A 19835-nucleotide genomic window follows, 5' to 3' on the forward strand; every position below is an offset into this window, starting at 1 on the left:
TGGATGGCATCACTGACTCAATGGACATTGGTTTGGGTGGACTCCGGGAGTTGGTGATGGACAGGGAGGCCTGGCATGCTGCGGTTCACGGGATCGCAAACAGTCGGATACGACTGAGCAACTGAACTGACTGAAATTCACTTGGTTACTTTTTTGTTTTTTAAAAATATTGATTTTTATTTATTTATTTGGCGGTGCCAGGGATTAGTTGCAGCACATGGGATCTCTTTTTAGTTGCAGCATGTGGGATCTAGTTCCCTGACCAGGGATGGAACCCAGGCCCCCTACATTGGGAGCGTGGAGTCTTAGTCACTGGGCCACCAGAGAAGTCCTATGATCTTTCTTTGCAGACTAACCTTTCTTCCAGTTTTCTTATGGTCCATCTATATTGCTGCAAATGCCATTATTTCGTTCTTTTCATGGCTGAATAATATTCCATTGTGTATATGTAATACATCTTCTTTTTCCATTCCTCAGTTGATGGACATTTAGGATGCTTCCACCTCCTGGCTATTGTAAATATTGTGGCAGTGAAAACCAGGGTGCATGCATCTTTCTGAACTATATATGTATGTATCTTTTTGAACTATCTCTCAATATATGCCCAAGAGTGGGATTGCTGGATCATACGGTAACTCTATTTTTAGTCTTTTAAGGAACCTTCGTATATTCTCTATAGTGGCTGTGCCAGTTTACATTCCCACCAACAGTGCAGGAGAGTTCCTTTTTCTTCACATTCTCTCCCTTATTTACTACTTGTAGTCTTTTTGATGATGGCCATTCTGATCACTGTAATCCTTCAGTTTTAATCAAGCAAACATGCCAGTTAAAACTAGTTTTGGTAGCATACAAAGCTAAAATAGTGTAGACAATGCCCAATATCTTATACAGAATCTGAAATATTTGTTGGATAATATGGAGGTTTCTCCTATCAAGAAATTTGACACTATGTAATACCATTCTCAGGCTTCCCTGGTAGCTCAGCTGGTAAAGAAACTGCCTGCAATGCAGGAGACCCTAGCTCAGTCCCTGGGTCAGGAAGATCCCCTGGAGAAGGGATAGGCTACCCACTTGGGTATTCATGGGCTTCCTTAGTGGCTCAGATAGTTAAGAATCTGCCTGCAGTGAAGGAGACCTGGGTTTGATCTCTGAGTTTGGAAGATCTCCTGGAGGAGGGCATGGCAACTTACTCTAGTATTCTTGCCTGGAGAATCCCCACGGACAGAGGAGCTTGACGGGCTACAGTCCATGAGGTCCAAAGAGTCAGATACGACTGAGCGACTAAGCACGGCAATACCATTCTCAGAATAAATTAATTGTTAAAACAGTAAAACCACATTGGTTTTGGATGAGTCTATTTTCTATCATGTCTGTATAGTCAAAGCTGTGATTTTTCCAGTAGTCAAGTACAGATGTGAGAGTTGGACCATAAAGCAAGCTGAGTGCTGAAGAACTGATGCTTTTGAATGGTGGCGCTGGAGAAGACTCTTGAGAGTCCCTTGGATTGCAAGGAGATCAAACCAGTCAATCCTAAAGGAAATCAACCCTGAATATTTATTGGAAGAACTGATGCTGAAGCTGAAGCTCCAATACTTTGGTCACCTAACACAAAGAGCCAACTCTTTGGAAAACACCCTGATGCTGGGAAAGATTGAAGGCCGAGGAGAAGGGAATGACAGAGGATGAGATGGTTGGATGGCATCACAGACTCAATGGACATGAGCTTGAGCAAACTCTGGGAGATGGTGAGAGACAGGGAAGCCTGGCATGCTGCAGTCCATGGGGTCGCAAACAGTTAGACATGAATTATCGACTGAAAAACAACCAATTTTTTTTATCACATTGCTGCTTTAAATGCCTGCACAGTTTCTGAATTCTTTTACTTTTAGTGGTTGGAAACTCATAAAAGTCTTGAGGGCTTGTCTGCAGAATATATTTTCAAAGACATCTTAGAAGCATGGAGTTGAACTGGATCTCAGAAAATTATTTAATCTAGTCTTCTGCCTGAAGAGGCCTTCAACTAAGTTATTACAGATGGTTGATTTCCATAGCTAGGAACAAGCAAACAAACCTTCATTGTATGATATACCTACTTCAGAGGTTTTTTATTTTAACTCCTGCATAATGCAAAAGGAAAAATAAAAACAAAAACCCTCAAGAAATAGTCTCCTGGTAAAGTATGAACTGAATTGGAGCACCATTTTGATAGTAATGGAGAAGGCAATGGCACCCCACTCCAGTACTCTTGCCCGGAAAATCCCATGGACGGAGGAGCCTGGTAGGCTACAGTCCATGGGGTTGCTAAGAGTCGGACACGACTGAGCGACTTCGCTTTCACTTTTCCCTTTCATGCACTGGAGAAGGAAATGGCAACCCACTCCAGTGTTCTTGCCTGGAGAATCCTAGGGACGGCGGAGCCTGGTGGGCTGCCGTCTATGGGGTCGCAGAGAGTCGGACACGACTGAAGTGACTTAGCAGCAGCAGTTTGATAGTAATATTTTTTATGGTTTGCCATGAATGAATATTTTTGATGAATGTATTCCAAAATTTATGTTTTTCTTGTGTTAGCAGCATGTGAGAGTTCCAATAACCCTTATGGTACAGAGAAACTCATGTAATTTTTCACAAACATGAATGAATGTTCATTCTAATTTTAGTCTGGGTACAACCAATGGTTCTCTAATGGTATCTTTTATTTCAAGAATGATTATATTTAGTGGGACTCAGCAATAAAATCACTGTAATGAGGAATAAAAGATTGTACATAAGAATAACAGTGTTATTAATCATCTAAATTAGTCATTTCTGGCACATTTCTGGACCTGAAATATTTCCATAGGAAATAATGCTAAAATCCACATTTACTTATAATTAGACATAATACAAACCTTCTCCTTAAAATAGTTGCTCAAATCCCAGTTCAACTTAATTTCATTGACTTTGATTTCTGGACTGAAAGCATTAAACTTGAACCTAGTGAAAAATGTGTAATATGTGCATTCAATTAAGAAGTAATTAGATACTCAATCACCCTTAGAACACACTTGGGATTAGGGAAGAAGGAAGAAAAATGTGACTCACTGTTGTGTATAAAACAGTTTTGTTAATGAGTTTAGTGCTAATTGAGATTGAGAAAGTGTCAAAATAGCATAAGGTAGATTTGCTTGGGAAGAACTTTAAAAGCTAAGTTTAGTGGTTTATGACACTTTGGTGCAGAAGAGTTGGATATGACTTAGCAGTTAAACAATATCAACATGTATGCGATATACAAAGCAACCTGATGTGTTGAGTTTTGGTTAAAGTTTACACATTCAATCTATTTTTTTAAAAAACTTACTCATTTTATTATTTTATTTTGGCTGTGCTGGGTCTTTGTTGCAGTTTACAGGCTTCTCACTGTGGCAGCTTCTCTTGTTGTGGAGCACGGTCTCTAGGTGTGTAGGCACCAGTAGTTGCGGCTCCCAGTCTCTGGAGCACAGGCTTAGTAGTTGTGGCACACAGGCTGAGTTGCTCTGCAGCACGTGGGATCTTCCTGGACCAAGGATGGAACCCATGTCCCCTGCACTGGCAGGCAGATTCTTTACCACTGAGCCACCAGAGAAACCCTACACATTCATTCTAAGTGACGCATTCTAGTGAGTGATGACAGGAAAGAATGAACGCTGTTTTGTATTTCAGACCCTGTGCTATATTTTATCTCATTTAATCCTCACATTGATCTTGTGAGGCATGTTCTTTTATTTTCCATTTTAGAAATAAAGACCCTGAGTCTGAAAAGAGTTGAGTAACTTGCTCAGGTCACAGACAGTACACTGCAAACCCAAGGTTCATACCCAGGTAGGTTTCACTGCAAACCCTGAGCTCTTTTCACTACACATTTCAAATAACAAAGGGCAGACAATTATGAAGCCCTTGCATATCTTTGCCTCCTTATCTCTCTTTTTTAAACATTTATTTATTTATTTATTGGCTGCACCAGAAAGCATGTGGGATCTTAGCTCCTCGACCAGGGATTGAACCTGTGCTCCATGCATTAGAAGGTAGAATCTTAACCACTGGACCACCAGGGAAGTCCTTCCTTATCTCTTTAGATAAGTTCCTAGGATTGAGATTTCTAGGGAAAAAGGACATCCAAGTTTTCATTTTTGGTATCACATTGCTAATATCATCCCCAGTTGGTGCTCAGTTGTGTCCGACTCTGTGACCCCATGGACTGTAGGCAGCCAGGCTCCTCTGTCCATGGGATTTCCCAGGCAAGAATCCTGGAGTGAGTTGCCATTTTCTTCTCCAGGGGATCTTCCCAACCCAAGGACTGAACCCATGTCTCTTGTGTCTCCTGAATTGGCAAGTGGATTCTTTACCAATAGTGCCACCTGGGAAGCCCCAATACCATCCCTAAGTGTTATGTTAATTTATGCTTGCATCATGGATTCAAGGTGTTTTTGCCCTTTTAAAAATCAGTCACTCTGTACTTCTCACCTCTTTCTCATCTCCTTTTTTACTCCTCACTGTCTTGAAATGTGTTCATCTCCATCTACCTATTGAAATTTCTGTGGCAAGAGTCACTCTTTGATTTTCTTTCTGTTCTTTGTCCCTGTGCCTCTAAATAGAATACGTGTTTGCAGCAGAAAATTCAAATACACAATAGAAAGAAGCAACAAGCATCTCTCAAACCCTCCTCTCAGTGACGAGCACTGGGGTGAATGTGGAGGCCCCCTGTGGCACAGTGGTGGATGGGTGGCTTGGGTTCCATTCTGACTCCACCAGTTAGCTGTGTGACCTTGACAAAGTTACTAGTATCTCTGAGTCTCATTCTTTCTTTTTTAAAAATTGTTTAATATTTTGTATTGTAGTATAAAGACTCTGCTTTTAGAGATTTTATACTGAATTATCTTACTTAAACAGGGACACAGCAGTGGGTTATCAATTAGCTGAACCAAACTCACTGGAACAAAGGTCAGCCAAGCAACTCTGCGACTTCTAAGGACATGTGTGCACATGTGCTTTTTTATTTTTGAGAGCTTTTCAGGAAGTTCTTCAATGGTAATTTGATTTGCGCTCATTCCCTAGGGTGTCTTCATAGAAGATAATTTAAGGTTCAGAAATAGTCACATGAAAGATAACATCTGTTATAATTATATTGAAATAGCTGATGATTTAGAAGACTTCTTAAGATTATGGCCTTACTTCAGGGTCTCATTATGAACAATGATCATTGGGTAATAGAAAATTTCCTTTTATAGTTAAACTTTCTTATTATTTATATATAGATAAATGAGTATTTGGAGGAAGTCCCAAGGAGGGAGAAATTCAGCCTGATTACCTTTGTATATTCCAAATGTCATTTCTTTAGATTATTATATCAGGTAAATTAAAAAATTTTTTTTTACAATATTGTGTTGGTTTCTGCCATACAACAACATGAATCAGCCATAATTATACATATATCGCCCTCCCAGTTGAGCCTCCTCTCCTCCCCACATCCCAGCCCTCTAGGTGATCGCAGAGCACAGAGCTGAGCTCCCTGTGTTTTATAGCAACTTCTCACCAGCTATCCACTTTACACATGAAAGCATATATATATTGATGCTACTTTCTCCATTTATCCCACTCTCTCCCTCCCCCACTGTGTTCACAAGTCCATTCTGTACATCTGTGTTGCCTTTCCTTCCCTGCCAGTAAATTTATGTTCTGATTACCCAATGATAGAGTTATTAGAGAAAGTTTAGAAGATATACAAATGCATAAAAAGGAACTTATTTATCAAATCATGCTAATCTATTAAATAGAAAGGCTTTTAGTTTTGTTTCTGCCATGAAGTGTGTTAAAATAACAGGAAAGAGATTTTTTTTTTTTAAGTGTGAAAACATACAAGAATAGAGAAAACAAAAGAAGAGACGGCAGGGACAGTATTTTGGAAGCAGGTGGTTGTGTGAGAATGGCTTTATCACACATGAGGAACAAGGCTGTTTACACGACGGTATCTCTCAAAGTCCCAGGAATTGGTGGCAATGGATGTATCTAGAAGTTGAAGAAGGCTCAAGTCATCTGAACTAGTTAATAGCTGTTGGAGAAGCAGTTACATTTCCAGGTGCCCTCCTAATCTGTGGTGGATCCCTGGAAGTCCTTCTGCTGTGATGAGGGGAGAGTTCCTCTCTTAGGGCACATAGGCTCGATTGAGGGTCGGGAAACCTTTCTGAAGACAGGATGATTAAATAACATCTTTACTGTGCACCTCCTCCCCCACTCATCCATCAATATCCTGGCAGGAAGACCTCTACTCAAACGGCAGATGTGCTTGACCAAAGTAATCCAAGGAGACAGATGTGGGATCCAGGAAACAGGAGATCTGACAAAGGAAAAGGGCAAAGGGGATCCCCAGCATGATGGTGAAGCGAAGTGGCCAGCTGTGGAGGGTGTGAGTCCGGATATGAGCAGGCAAGAAGGTTCTAGAAGAGCTTCCTCCAGGAATACGAAGTTGATAGACTGTGTGATATGTCTTAACTTCTTGAGAGGAGAGTCAGACAATTGTAGGCAATTTGGGATTGAGTACCTAGGTGGGGAAAGCTTGAGATAATGATTCATTCCTGAGAAAACAAAAAGTTGTACAAGAAAGGAAAATGAATGATATATTAATACAGGTAGTTCCACTCTGAATAATATTTCTGTGTTTGCTAAGTCACTTAAGTGGTGTCCAACTCTTTGCGACCCTATGGACTGTAGCCTGCCAGGCTCCTCTGTAAACTGGAGTGGGTTTGAATTACCTCCTTCAGAGGATTTTCCCAAACCAGGGATCAAACCTGCATCTTTTATGACTCCTGCATTCACAGGTGGGTTCTTTACCATAACGCCACCTGGGAAGTCGAATAATATTTACATCATCACAATAAAAGAAATTGAATATTGATCCAACCAAAATTGCTATATACTGTATTGGGAGGTTGAAGGGAAGGGTTTATAGTGTGTGATATGTATGTGTCTCTGTGTGTGTGTGTTAATGGGTGGTGGCTGACAGAAGGAAAAGAGGATTTATCTTTCTATCTTTTGTCTAATTAATGTTTTGGACCATGGTAGCATAATTTTTTTGCTTCCCTCATGGCTCAGATGGTAAAGAATCTGCCTGCAATGCAGGAAACCTGGGTTCGTCTCTGAGTTGGGAAGATCCCATAGAGGAGGGAACGGCAACCCACCCCATTATTCTTGCCTGGAGAATCCCCATGGACAGAGGAGCCTGACGGGCTACAGTCCATGGAATTGCAAAGAGTTAGACATGACTGAGTGATTAAGCACAGCGCACACAGCTTAATTTTTAGAATAATTGGATATATTCTTAAAATGAAATTGAATTACTTTCATAAACTTGGGATCTCCGCCTCTAGAACACCCTTTCCCAACTGTGTTCTGCAGAGCAGTGTTCCCTTGAGATGTTTGTTAAATCAAGAGGTGACTGTTCCCGTATATTTGGGAAATTCTGAATATAATAGTCTCCTTTTGGAGATTAACAATGCACATTAGCATATTAGAGACAGATGATTTCGTATGAAAGAATCATGTTTTACTCAATTTGATCAGAGTTTTCACTGTTTTTTTGAATATAGATCCATTTTTTCCACCTAACTTCCAGTTATGTGGAACATATTTGACCAAGTGGCAAGGGGGCCTCCAGTTTATTTTCCTTTTGCAAAAATTCATGCATGCTGACCTTTAGGCTCCCTTGAAAAAGCTCTAAAATGCTGAGGCTTGACAATGTAGATCATCAGTTAGTTTTATGTCAGTCACTTTGATTTATAATTTGTTGGGTTATAGTTGTCAAATGCATATATAAACAGCATCCTGTTTTACCTTCAAAATCAAATCTTTGAGGCATAATCTTAAAATATTTGATCATGGCCCACTATCTTATTTGAAATTTAGTTTGGAAATATATACCCTAGCGTTATTAATGTTTTCTAATAAATTGTTCCATAAATTGTATGTACTTATGTGAATATATACATACATGTGTGGTCATGTGTATGTACATATGTACAAGGAAGTCCATATGTGTATCATGTATGAACAATTTTAAAGTATTCTATCATATCATAGTTTATTAAAGAAGGAAATTGCTTGTTTTTTTTCTAGTTTTTTTTTTTCTGCAGTGAATATTCTTACACATAAAATTTTTGTATAATTAGGTGATTGTATCTCTATCATAAGTTCCAAGAAATGTAATTCTGGGTGAAAAGTATATGCATTATTTTAATAGATATTTGTTTTGCCCCCAAAATTGGACTAGTTTATGTTTAGCAACTGTATGAACCAGTTGTCAGTTTTCCCAGCCCATCTGTTGTAACACGAGTAGACGTACTGAATGAAAATCTTAGCTGATATTGTTTTCTAAATGAGAAGACTCTTAGTTATCTCAAAATGTCTGACTGTTTCCTTTGTTATTCTGTATTTATTATTTTTTCATTTATTTAATAGAATTTGGGGACTAGGAAGAAGTGGTCTTTGTGCTTAGTTACCACCTGCAATTATTACACAGGAAATTAATGACAACAACTAAAAGATTTCTTTATTATTTTGCATGACATACAAATTTTTTGTTTAGAAAACAGTTCAAGCATTCATTTATTTGGGTTGAAAATATGTTTCTATGAAATTTTGCATTAATAGATTTGGTCAAAGAAATAAAGTTATGGTAGACTTTGTGGAAAAATTGCAGAGATGACAAACTTGAGCATGAAGATATTTTTGAAATTTCCATGTTTTCTTATGAAACTTCTCGTTGTTGCTGTCTCCTGTTGGACTGTAGAAAAGACTTTTCAGTCTGCTGTGGAAGAATATCAGTAACATAACTGACTCCTTTTTTGCCTTGAAGGAGGAAGACAATGGTCCTATGGTGCCCTTGGATAAGAAATGGAAACTTTGAGCTGCAGCTTCGGTTTATCCGCAAAGCCTGCATTGTTTTCTTCATCTAATCCAGCTGTGATAGACATCTGCGACAGTTGCCTGTACACATGCTCTAATGAAATATTAGAAATGGCTGTACATTCAAATGGAACCCCATATTCTGTATCCACATCACTGCTGCTAGTATTCACATTTTTGCACTTACTGTTTATTGCTTATGTGTAGAGGAAATGAAACTAGTTTTCAGAGTTATTGTTAATATGAATGCATATATATCATGTATTAACACTGAGACAGGAAAAATACATTTCCAGCATTTGCAGTCCTTCATTTCCTGTCTCCAACAGAAAATTCATTCATTCGGAGAATAATGTAATTCTTGATAATAAAATGAGAGTTCTGATCAAGAGCAGCATACAGCTTCAAAATGGAATGTGAAGGATTAGTAAAAATCTATCCTGTGTTACTTTTCAACCCTCATACCATGATTAATGTCAGGGTGACTTGTTATAAAACATAATTTGGGAGTTAATGCAAGAACATAATACTCACTTTATATAGTACTTTCTTAGTTAGAAGATTTAATTGAATATATGAATCTAATCATATTTATTTGACATGAGAAGCTGCGGCTTCTAGGAACTTGAGAAAGGTGTAAGAAATAAATAGGGTAAAAAGCAAATACTTTATTTTTATTTTATAGCTTTATTTTCCATAATAGAAACATAAATTTAATAGTGTGGCATAATAATTAAGTGGTGTACATTTTGTAAGTCTTTAAAATATTTTATCCTATAGGTTTCACGTCAGTATATTGAGATATTTCTTTCAAAGATGATCAATATCCTTATTTTAATTAATATTAAGTGCTACTGGCAAAGTTAAGCATATGCTTAGATGCAGTTAGATGTGGCAGAACAAGATAATTTATGTAAAACAGTAGAGTGCCTGGCACAAATCTAGTACTTACTACATGTTATTAGTCGTTGTTATAATTATTCTTGTAAAACTAATGACTTCAGTAACATAGAACCAATTTTGAGGGATTTCGTGATACAAAATATCAAAGTTAGAAACAATACAGATGGAATTAGGTAGTATGTGTTGAGAGATTTTAGATGTGTTGGGTGGAGGTTGTAATAATGAAAAGCATTAAATGCAAATGAAAAAAAAATCACACCAAATATCCCTGAAAATGGAAGCCAAGATGGTTCATGGTGGAGACTTGGGCAGTTGGAGTCATAGCTGTGGAGCTGTGGGTGGGGACAGTGGTTTGCTTCTTGTGGATTGACTCTCCTGCTTTGCAAGCAGGGTTCTGGGTCCAGGAGAAGCCTCTGGTTTTTGTGGCTTTTGTGGCTTGCCTCGCCCAGCATGAAACTTCCACCCTATGAATAAGCTGAGGTTAAGGTGAGCAAGGTCCTGGTATTCTCAGTCTGCCTCTGGGTGAAAAACCTCTGCTCTGTGAGTGGGGGTTGGGTGGAGGAAGGGGGCTTAGGGGCTCTTGAAATTTAGCCTCTGTAAACCTTTTAAGGATTGAGGTTTGAGAGAAGAAGGAACCCCATCTTCCTGGCCATACCCACCTAAAATGGGTATTTAATCCTGCTAAACTGGAATGAGGGTGTTTATGGCTCAGATTCCAAATAATCTTAACTGAGATTCAGGAGAGTTGTCTTGAATACATTTTTCTCCACTTGTTACATGTCCTTAGGAAAATTTCTGGACACTTTGCATTTCTTCTTCTTTTTTTAATTAAAGTTTTTCTTCTGGACCCTTTTTGAAGTTTCTACTGAATTTGTTACAGTATTGCTTCTGTTTTTTTTTTTTTTTTTTTTTTTTTATGTTTTCGCTTTTTGCCTATGAGGAATTTGGGATCTTAGCTTCCTGACCAGTGATCGAACCTGCACCTCCTGCACTGAAGGCAAAATCTTAAATCACTGGACCACCAGGGAAGGTTTCCCCTCACTTTTTAAAAAAATTCTATCAGATATGGTTATTTCACTGGGAAGCACGTCTGTGGAGCTGCTCATGTGGCCATTCTGGCTGTAATGCTCTATCATCTAAGATGGTACATTACTCAAAAGGTTATGCTGTCAAGTTCCTTTTGGAATTTTCACTTGAGTAAGCAAAATTGTGTTAAATACCATCATTGTGATTGAGGGTAGACTCATGCTTTTGGATAACTTAAAGTTTATTGAAAGTGAAGTTGCCATAACAATAATAGTCATTAACCTTCTGTGTTTATTACTCTGAAATTTTCTGTTTAATTTTTCTATTTAATTAAGAGCAATTAATTAGTATGTGCTGATTAATGACTTTCAAGTCTGACCTCTACAAGACTGTGCCTCAAGATAGCATGTGCATGAAGAGGCACCCCAGAAACCTCATTTTCCTTAGAATCCATGCACTTCTGTTAGAGTATATTAATATAGCAGATATTGATATGATAAAAAGCAACCTCTATTTTATTTCATACAGAATATTATTTGCATCATAGTTTAGAGTATTATGTAAAAGATGAGGCATTCTACATCAATGATGTAACACAATCCCTAAAGAGAGGCTCACAGAAACATTTGTTCCTCTTTTACTACATTCCCTTCCTTTGTTTAGAGGTGTTTTCTTCTGCTGCTTTTTTTTTTTTTTTTTAATTTTTTGGCTGTGCTGGGTCTTCCTTGCGGTGCTCAGGGTCTTCTCTAGTTGGGGCATACGGTTCTAGTCACCTCTGCAGCATTATTCCCCAGTCAGGGTTAGATGTGGGATCTTGGTTCTCTGACCAGGAATGGAAGCACATCCCCTGCCTTGGAAGGTGGATTCTTAACCACTGGACCACCAGGAAGTCCCCCCTGTGCTACTTCTGTGTGACACTGTTAACTGACACTCAGGTCATGTGGTGGTGACACGTGACCCTTCACATGGGTTTTTCTTTTTTTTTTTAAGAATGATAACAACATAGAAGAAAAAGTTTTATTGGAAACTTTATGTTGTGTTTGACTTAGATTACACTTTAATAAAGTATACTAGAAATTTTCTACTTCTGGTTATATAGGAATACCCATTTGAAGATGATGCTTTGAGTTTTAAGAAACTTTTCAATTTCTGAAACGTCAGTGAATATGCATGAATGACTGACCTTGTAAGGCTTTTACACTCCTACCATCCAAAGCAACACTGTAGTTTTAGTGAGTCAATAAAACTTAAGGAATTTCTTAGTGCTGCTCCCAAGACCTAGATATGCTTGTGTTATTCCCTTTTGGGCTGGATTCATTTCCAGAATGACTCTACTGCAAAATTCCTTTGATAAACTTTAATTGCTTTCAAATTACATTGGAATTCAGTCAACTTCAGTAGGAATTTTCTTCTGAAATTATATTAGAATCTGGCCCAAAGGGATTTTTTTTAAAAAATGCATAATAAAATCTATACATTGCATGAAAAACATGTTATCTTTTATAATGTAAAGATGCATCTTTGTGGCATAAAGAAAATATGCAGTGTTATTATAGCAAAAGACTGGGATGAAAATTAACTCCTGGAAATTTCAGTCATGTTAAATAAATTTCCTAATAGAAGCTGTTTTCAGCAAATCTTGTTTGAATAAAATAATCTTTAAAAAAAATCTTTATAATTAACATGTTTCCTCTTACTCTTCTACTCAGACTTAGAAATGATCTTTATATGACATAGTTCCAAAAATTCAAGAAATATGTTTGGGGCACTATTAGACAATTCACATGCGTGTCTAGTGAAGGCTCTTATGAGGATTTTGCCTCTTAGGTTCAGTAGTTGCGATGGTCAACCTCAGTTTTCATACATAACCAGAAACGTGAAGCAGTTTGGAAAATACAGGGACTAGGTAAGAAAAACCTGTACTTCCACAGATCTTGGTTTTCTGTATCCACAGAAAAGAAACGTGAATGCAGTTTTTCTTGTGGGTCATTGGTTTTCCCAGGAAGAGGAATTAATGCTTCCAGAGCACCAAGGAGGTGATTTTCTCATTTACGTGTGAGAAATGTACTAGGTGGTACCCTCTTGTGCAGATAAGCACAGGAGAGCAGTTAACTACAAGGAGCCGTGCATCTCCCAGAGCCCAGGGCCATGCTTACTGTTAGTCCTTGCACGAAACTGTTTATTGGAAAACATTTCATGGATGTTGTACACCTATTATTTCTCAATGTAGTCCCTGCCTTTGGGCTCCAGCCTTGCATTTCTCTGTTCTCAAAACCCCTTCCCACCCACTCCTCCCAGAAGACTAAAGAGTCCATTGTTGCTGACGTCTATGTCCTTGGCAAGAGAACATGTATTTTCAATACCATGTTTGGAGACCTTTTCTTATTTCTGAATTACCAACAATTGGTCTGTATTGTTTTTGCCATCTCATGCCTTTGTATTAGATATTTTAGTCATCATAATCACTAGGTTGGGGGTTAGCTTAAAGGAGACATAACATTTAAGCCCAAAGAAGCTTTATATTTTCCTTTCTAAATCATATTTTAAAAACTGGCTACATAGGTTGATGTAATTGATTTTGGGGGTTTCTTAATTCTGTCCTCTGATTTAATGAAGGGCAAATTTCTTTCCTATTTTTAATCAGAGAGAAAAATCTGTCAAGTATTCATATGGTCAAACCTATGCATCTGATGAAAAATTATTATAATTTTGAATTTCTCTAGGATATTTCCAATTTTCCCCCAACAATATAAGTTTCCACAACCAGCTTGGGAGGCAGAAGATAAGCAGCAGGAAGCTTGGTACAACTTCTCCAGCTGAAATGTGGGAAGAGAACCACAACAGTCAGTGGAGGCCAATGGTACCTCCCAGGAGAATGTGGTGTCTAATACGAGAATGTACCTGGGGTGGGTGCAGACATGAGAGAAGCCAAGTAAAGGAGCAGAGAATTGCAATGAAGCCAAACTCCCTGTGGAATGTGCAGATACAGGTTGATAACAGCTTAGATAACAGTTCAGTTATAAAACAGAGACCTAGTTCTTCCTCAAGGCATATACATAGTAATCTGATCCATATATTTGAGTTGTTCTGCAGAAACTGGGATACCAACTCACCCTCTTGGAAGGTGGTGACTACACCCTGACCTCAAGCCCATAGATTCCAGACTTGTTGGAACTGAAAGGCAAAGGATTAAGATTCCTGAAACATTGCCCTGTTTCCTTACTATCACCCAATGAAAAGACAGTCCACGAGCTGCAACCTTTAACCCCCAAACCCTTTAAAAACCCTTCCTTGAAAGCAATCAGGTAGTTCAGGTCATTTGAGCATGAGCTGCCCATTCTCCTTGCTTGGACCCCCGTAATTAATGCTGTATTTTCCTACACCATGGGGGCTTTCCTGGTGGCTCAGTGGTAAAGAATCCACTTGCCAATGTAGGAGACATGGGTTCAATCTCTGGGTCAGGAAGATCCCACATGCCATGGAGCAACTAAGCCCGTGTGCCACAGCTATTGAGCCTGTGCTCTGGAGCCCAGGAACTGCAACTCCTGAGCCCGCGTGCCCTAGTGCCCATGCTCTACAACAAGAGAAGCCACCACAATGAGAAGCTGGGCACCGAAACTAAAAGAAATTGCCCCGCATCAGTGAAGACCCAGCACAGCCAAAAATAAATAAATAAAATTATAAAAAAATAAGACATCTTTGAGGGCTAGATGGGTGAGTAAAAGTATGCTCCTCAATTTTCCCATCTACACTGATAAATCCTACTTTGTCATAATGACACAACATTGAAGACAAATGAATGTAATGCGTGGACCCTTCACTTCATCCTGGTGTATACAGAGACCTCTTAAACCTGCACAGACGTAGATTTTCAGTTGTCCTCTTGCTACCAACCAAATGGATGACAGTAGCTGAAGTTTCCAAAGTTTCTGCCTGAAAATATTCTAGCAAGAGAATCTGAAGCAAATAAAATAGATGGTCATTTGACTCATGTGAGTCATAAGCTGCAGTTTCCGTGGTGGCTCAAACGGTAAAGAATCTGTCTACGATGCAGGAGACCCGGGTTTGATCTCTGGGTCAGGAAGATCCCCTGGAGAAGGGAATGGCTACCCACTCCAGTATTCTTGCCTGGGAAATTTCATGGAGAGAGGAGCCTGGTGGATAACAGCCCATGGGGTCGCAAAGAGTCAGACACGACTAACACTTTGACTGTCACGTAAGCTATGGAATTTGATCTGGTTCTAATACATTAAAATTGTGATAGTTTTATCTTAACTGGATTTTAGATGAATCGGTAAAAAAAAGTCAGCAATTGCTGAATTAGTGAATTGCAAAGGTAAGAAGTGGGCAAGACTTTTGTCAGCAGCACACTGACTACTGAATTAAGTGACAAGGAGGCTCGAGGACTCCTGAGACTAAAATTCTTGATTCCTAACACATTGGACAAGTCCCTTCGTGACAGGATGTGAGTATGTGGGAGGTGATCCTCACATAAGTGTAAGGTAACAGTAGGCTTTTTAATTCTGCCCCCTCCACATTCTTAATTAATCACACCCTATTGGACCACTGCTTTATTTTGCTCCTTTTTATATTTATATTACAAAACCCCGATTTATAGTATCACCATTGACAAATTTTCTTAATATACACATTCCATTTATTTTCATGACAACTTAGGACCAGTGAAATTTATGTAGCAACATATTATTATCTGCCTTTCAACTTCTATCCATCAGAAATATTTAACAAATGTCTCCATCCTTTACTATAAAACTATCCCTGAAGCAAAGTGCTTTTATACTTGCACCTAACTGATGCATTGTCTTTTTTTGGAGGTGCAGAGTTTTCTGGAGAGCATTCTTCTGACAGGGGTCCCTAAATGATGGAGAGAGAGTATTATTACTCATTGAAATGCCACCTGGGATGATGGTCTGGCTCACTCAGAAGCAGAAAATAGAATAAAATGAGGTTTATGTGTTGTTGGGGTCAGAAAAGCCCATTACAATGATTTCGTCTGATGCTTGTCATCTAGTCTGTTGCTGTTGTTAGTCACTAAGTCATGTCCAGCTCTTTTGTGACCCCATGGACTGTAGCACACTAGGCCCCTCAGTCTAAGGGATTTTTCAGGCAAGAATTGGAGTGGTTTGCTATTTCCTCCTCCATGGTACCTTTCCCACCCAGGGATCAAACCTGAGTCTCCTGCATTGGCTGGTAGAGTCTTTAAGACTGAGCCACTAAGGAAGTCCCCACCTAGTCCTTAGCTGTCTTTGATAAAATGCCTGTCCTGATGCAGATTTTTTTGTTTTGTTTTGTTTTGGAGAGTGGGTATCTGTATCCACAAATGCATGGACTTTTGGGTAGTAGGAAGGGTACATGGAGGATGGTGTGGATGGTACAGGAAACTGGGCAAAATCGAAGGCAGTAATTAAGCCCCTCTCCCTTATTTGCATCTCTTCTTCCTCTTTTGCTGCAAATTAAACCTGGTTGCCAACATCTAATATTTTTTCCTTGACAGTGAGGGGGACAGGGTACAAATCTGTTATTCGTTTATTCAACAAACACTTTTACTGATTTCTTACTGTGTGTCAGTTACTGTGCTGGTACAAAGAAAACTCAAAACTTGCCCAGAACACACCCAATTAGAATTCCAAAAGCCATAGGAGTGGCACAAATTATATGTTCAAAAGAGAAAAAAATACTATCCTGAGGTGGATGGCATGTTTATGAAGAAGGTGTCATAGGACTTAAAAGGTGGTGTGGCAGGTGAGAAGAAGGGGTCCAGGTGTGCAAAACAGTAGGAGAAAAGGTGTGAAGAAAGTGAAGCCAGTGACCCAATACAGAGTTGGTGCATGAAGCATTATAGCTGAATTAAAATATGTACAACAGAGTGGAGAGATGTTATGATAAAAGGCAGGATGAAGGAGTCAGCCCGAGGACTTTGAGAGCTAGATGATGATGTTAAACCTTTGTTTATAAGAGATTGGTTCAGCTAATAAAGAATCTGCTTGCAATGCGGGAGACTTGGGTTTGAAGAAGATCCCCTGGAGAAGGGAAAGCTTATCCACTCCAGTATTCTTGGACTTCCCTTGAGGCCCAGCTGGTAAAGAATCTGTCTGCAATGTGGGAGACCTGGGTTCAATCCCTGGGTTGGAAAGACCCCCTGGAGAAGGGAAAGGCTATCCACTCCAGTATCCTGGCCTGGAGAATGCCATGGACTGTACAGTCCATGGGATTGCAAAGAGTCGGACACAACTGAGTGACTTTCACTTTCACTTTCTTTCAAGCTATTCATTATGCATGTTAATTATGGAGCCCTTGAGTAGCAGACACTGGAATAGACCCCAGAAAGACTAGAGATAAATGAAGCACCCACATCCTTCAACTAGAGGCAGCAGCAAGGCTCAGAAGAGGTTTGACCATGAGGTTGATGTCTTCTGGAGGTTACCCCATGTGTAATTCATGGTGGGCTGGAATGGTGTAAAACTGGGGAATGACACTCAGCCTGTCACCCAGAGGTGTGAGCACAGAGTGGGAGATCAGTGCCAAGAAGCAAAACAGAGAAGCAGACAAGACAAGACAGTGCCTGCTCTTCCTGCTAGCTTGAGAGCCGGTGCCTGAAGCTGCTTCCTGTATCACATCTTCGCCTCTTCATCTAACAAATAGACATGTCCAGGTGTGAGTGAGCTGCTGCCCCCCAGCTTACTGTTTGGGGAGAGTCGTTTGCAAGTTTTTACATGACTCCTCAGGCTCTAAGAGATATAAAATAGCTCTCTGTCTTGTGAAATGTCTTGCTTGTAAATCGTCCCTAAAAGAACTGTATTGTGCTCCTGTCTGATCCTCCCAGGTAGTGTTGAAGTGCCTCAAAGGTAAGGACTGTGTTTCCAGACTCTCTGACAGGTTCCCACTGTGTGTCTTCCCCCCACACCCTTGTTGCCTGACAGATTTCCCAGTAAGACAAAAGATTCTGAACTTGCACCAGACACAAGCCAGCCTCAGTAACAACTAACTTCAGATTTACTTATCTTTTTGGAAATGCAAAATAAACCTCTCTCTCTGTGTGTGTCTTCCTTCAGCTTTTCTCAGCTCTCATTGCCAAATATGTGATTTCATGGTAAAAAAAAAACAACCTGGAAAATAGCCAGTAAATTCTTGGTGTTTAATATTATCCTAAAGGCAAGCATCTTTCTCTTTCTAACTTGCTGACAACACAATTGTTAGGGGTCATACACTCAGGATGGGTGTGTCTTCTTGGTAAAAAATAACAGACATGTGGTTGTCCTAGCAGTTTTGGACCCTGTTTCTATTTTCTACACTTTCTCTAAGAGGATATCTGGGTCAGCTCTGACACACCCAGACCCTTCAACTCTTTACCTGGACTCCTGCCAGTCTCCTTTCTTCAGGCCAAGCAGCATAAGACCAATCTACAAGGACTTTGGAGCTGCGTGTCTACAAGGCCAGGTGAGTTGATGTGCACTGGGTGGTCCTCTGCCCGCACATTGAGAGTTGAGGGTACCGGTTGTGGACTGGGTGGGTCCCCAGGCTGAACAGGGTTCCAGCTTAGGAGATTCAGGGCGGCCCCAGGAGAACTGGTAAACCCCCCTGGGCCACTGGCCTGGCCTATTCTTCACTTTGGCAGTTTCATCATCTTCTAACTTCGTTTTTGTTTGTTTTCATACAGCCCTCCTTTTGAATATTTGTACCCCTTTAAAAGCTGATTTATTCTATCTGCTTTATGTCACATGAGGGCTTTTTCATTTAGTGTAAGCTGGTGCACTTTCTCATTTTGATGAGGATTTGTCTTCAGAATTAATTTCAGTCATTTCTTCTTCTCTTCATATCTTTAGCAACTTACAAACATTTTTTGGAAAGATCAGTTTGATTTATTGGATCTTTAAAAAACCGTTGCTATCTCTTCCTATTCCATAATTATTTTACTTAAAAGGCTATTTTTCTTATTCAGTTGTGAACATAAAAAACAATATGTACTTCTGTTTACATAGTACATACGGGATATAAAAGAAAAAATCAGGTTGTTGTGTCCACATATATTTCAATGGGTTTTCTTCAGCCTTTGGAACTACAAAAGCAATACTATTATTTTTGTTTTACCTTAAACCTACCAGAGAAAAGAAGAGTGTTACATAGTGTTTCAATTAGCTTAGTCTTTCTTTCTCCAGTGGTAACAAGTGTGTTGCCCGGAAGACTTCTCTAGTAGTGCTGGAGTGATGAAGCGTGCCTGGTACATGGCATTGCTTGCAATGACATCTTTTTCTGCACACGTGTCCTGGAATCACTGTGGATGGAGAGCCTGTCTTAAAAGGACAGCCTACTGTGATTCATAATTCTGGTCCTGCAACAGTAGGCAGAACCGCCTGAGACAAAAAGCCTTTTTCAGCTTTGCAGGAATCATCACTCTAGCATTTAAAACACGGAGTCTCTTCTTCCAGTGCAAAGCACTCCTGTTCATGTTAATGAAAGTCACACATTTTCCCTCAAAGCCAGAAAGGATGCTTCAATCTTTCCCCAGGAATCCTAGATGATAAAGAAAGAGTATCTGTAACTTCTTTCTTTTTAACGTGGAGCCGAATGGAATAATGAAGCTTAGAGAGAAGCTGGCAACTCTTAAAATCAAGCTCTCCGTTTGTTGACAACAAAAAAATAACTTAGTGCCGGAGCCTAAATGCAAATGTCTTCCTCCGTACTTGATAATTTTCAGGTTTCTCTTTCCTTTTTCACTTTGAAAGGAAAAGGAAAATCGTTTTGATTTTTAAAAGATAAAACAGATTTTTAAAAACATTTAACAGACACTAGCAGCTCATTCTCCCATTAATTCAAATCAAGCGTTCTTATTGATAGAATCTGAGAAAAAGAGGAGATAAAACACAATAGATGAAAGACACAGATGGAAATAGTAGCAGCATAATAGTCCTGTTCTCTGGCTCTTAAGGGAGCAGATTCTATCATTCTTCTTAAGCTAAACTACCCCTGATGTT

The 19835-nt window shown here is 39.4% G+C and overlaps 1 protein-coding gene across 9 annotated transcripts in view; it reads left to right on the forward strand.

Annotated features, from left to right (window-relative positions):
• Positions 1-10667, forward strand: part of CA8 (carbonic anhydrase 8 (inactive)) — an 85381-nt gene extending 74714 nt beyond the window's left edge. For 7 of the 9 annotated variants that reach the window (XM_081504342.1, XM_081504345.1, XM_081504344.1 and 4 more), the window contains one exon: positions 8864-10667. The gene's annotated coding sequence lies outside the window, so the exon portion shown is untranslated. Of the gene's footprint in view, positions 1-6269; positions 6439-8863 lie in introns of all 9 variants that reach the window. The other 2 variants (XR_014057795.1, XR_014057796.1) reach the window with 1 other exon arrangement.
• The last annotated feature ends 9168 nt before the right edge of the window (positions 10668-19835 follow it).

The sequence above is a fragment of the Giraffa tippelskirchi genome, chromosome 6 (genome assembly GCF_054371585.1).
Source record: "Giraffa tippelskirchi isolate mGirTip1 chromosome 6, T2T-mGirTip1v1.2.pri, whole genome shotgun sequence".
NCBI classification, from domain to species: Eukaryota; Metazoa; Chordata; class Mammalia; order Artiodactyla; family Giraffidae; genus Giraffa; species Giraffa tippelskirchi.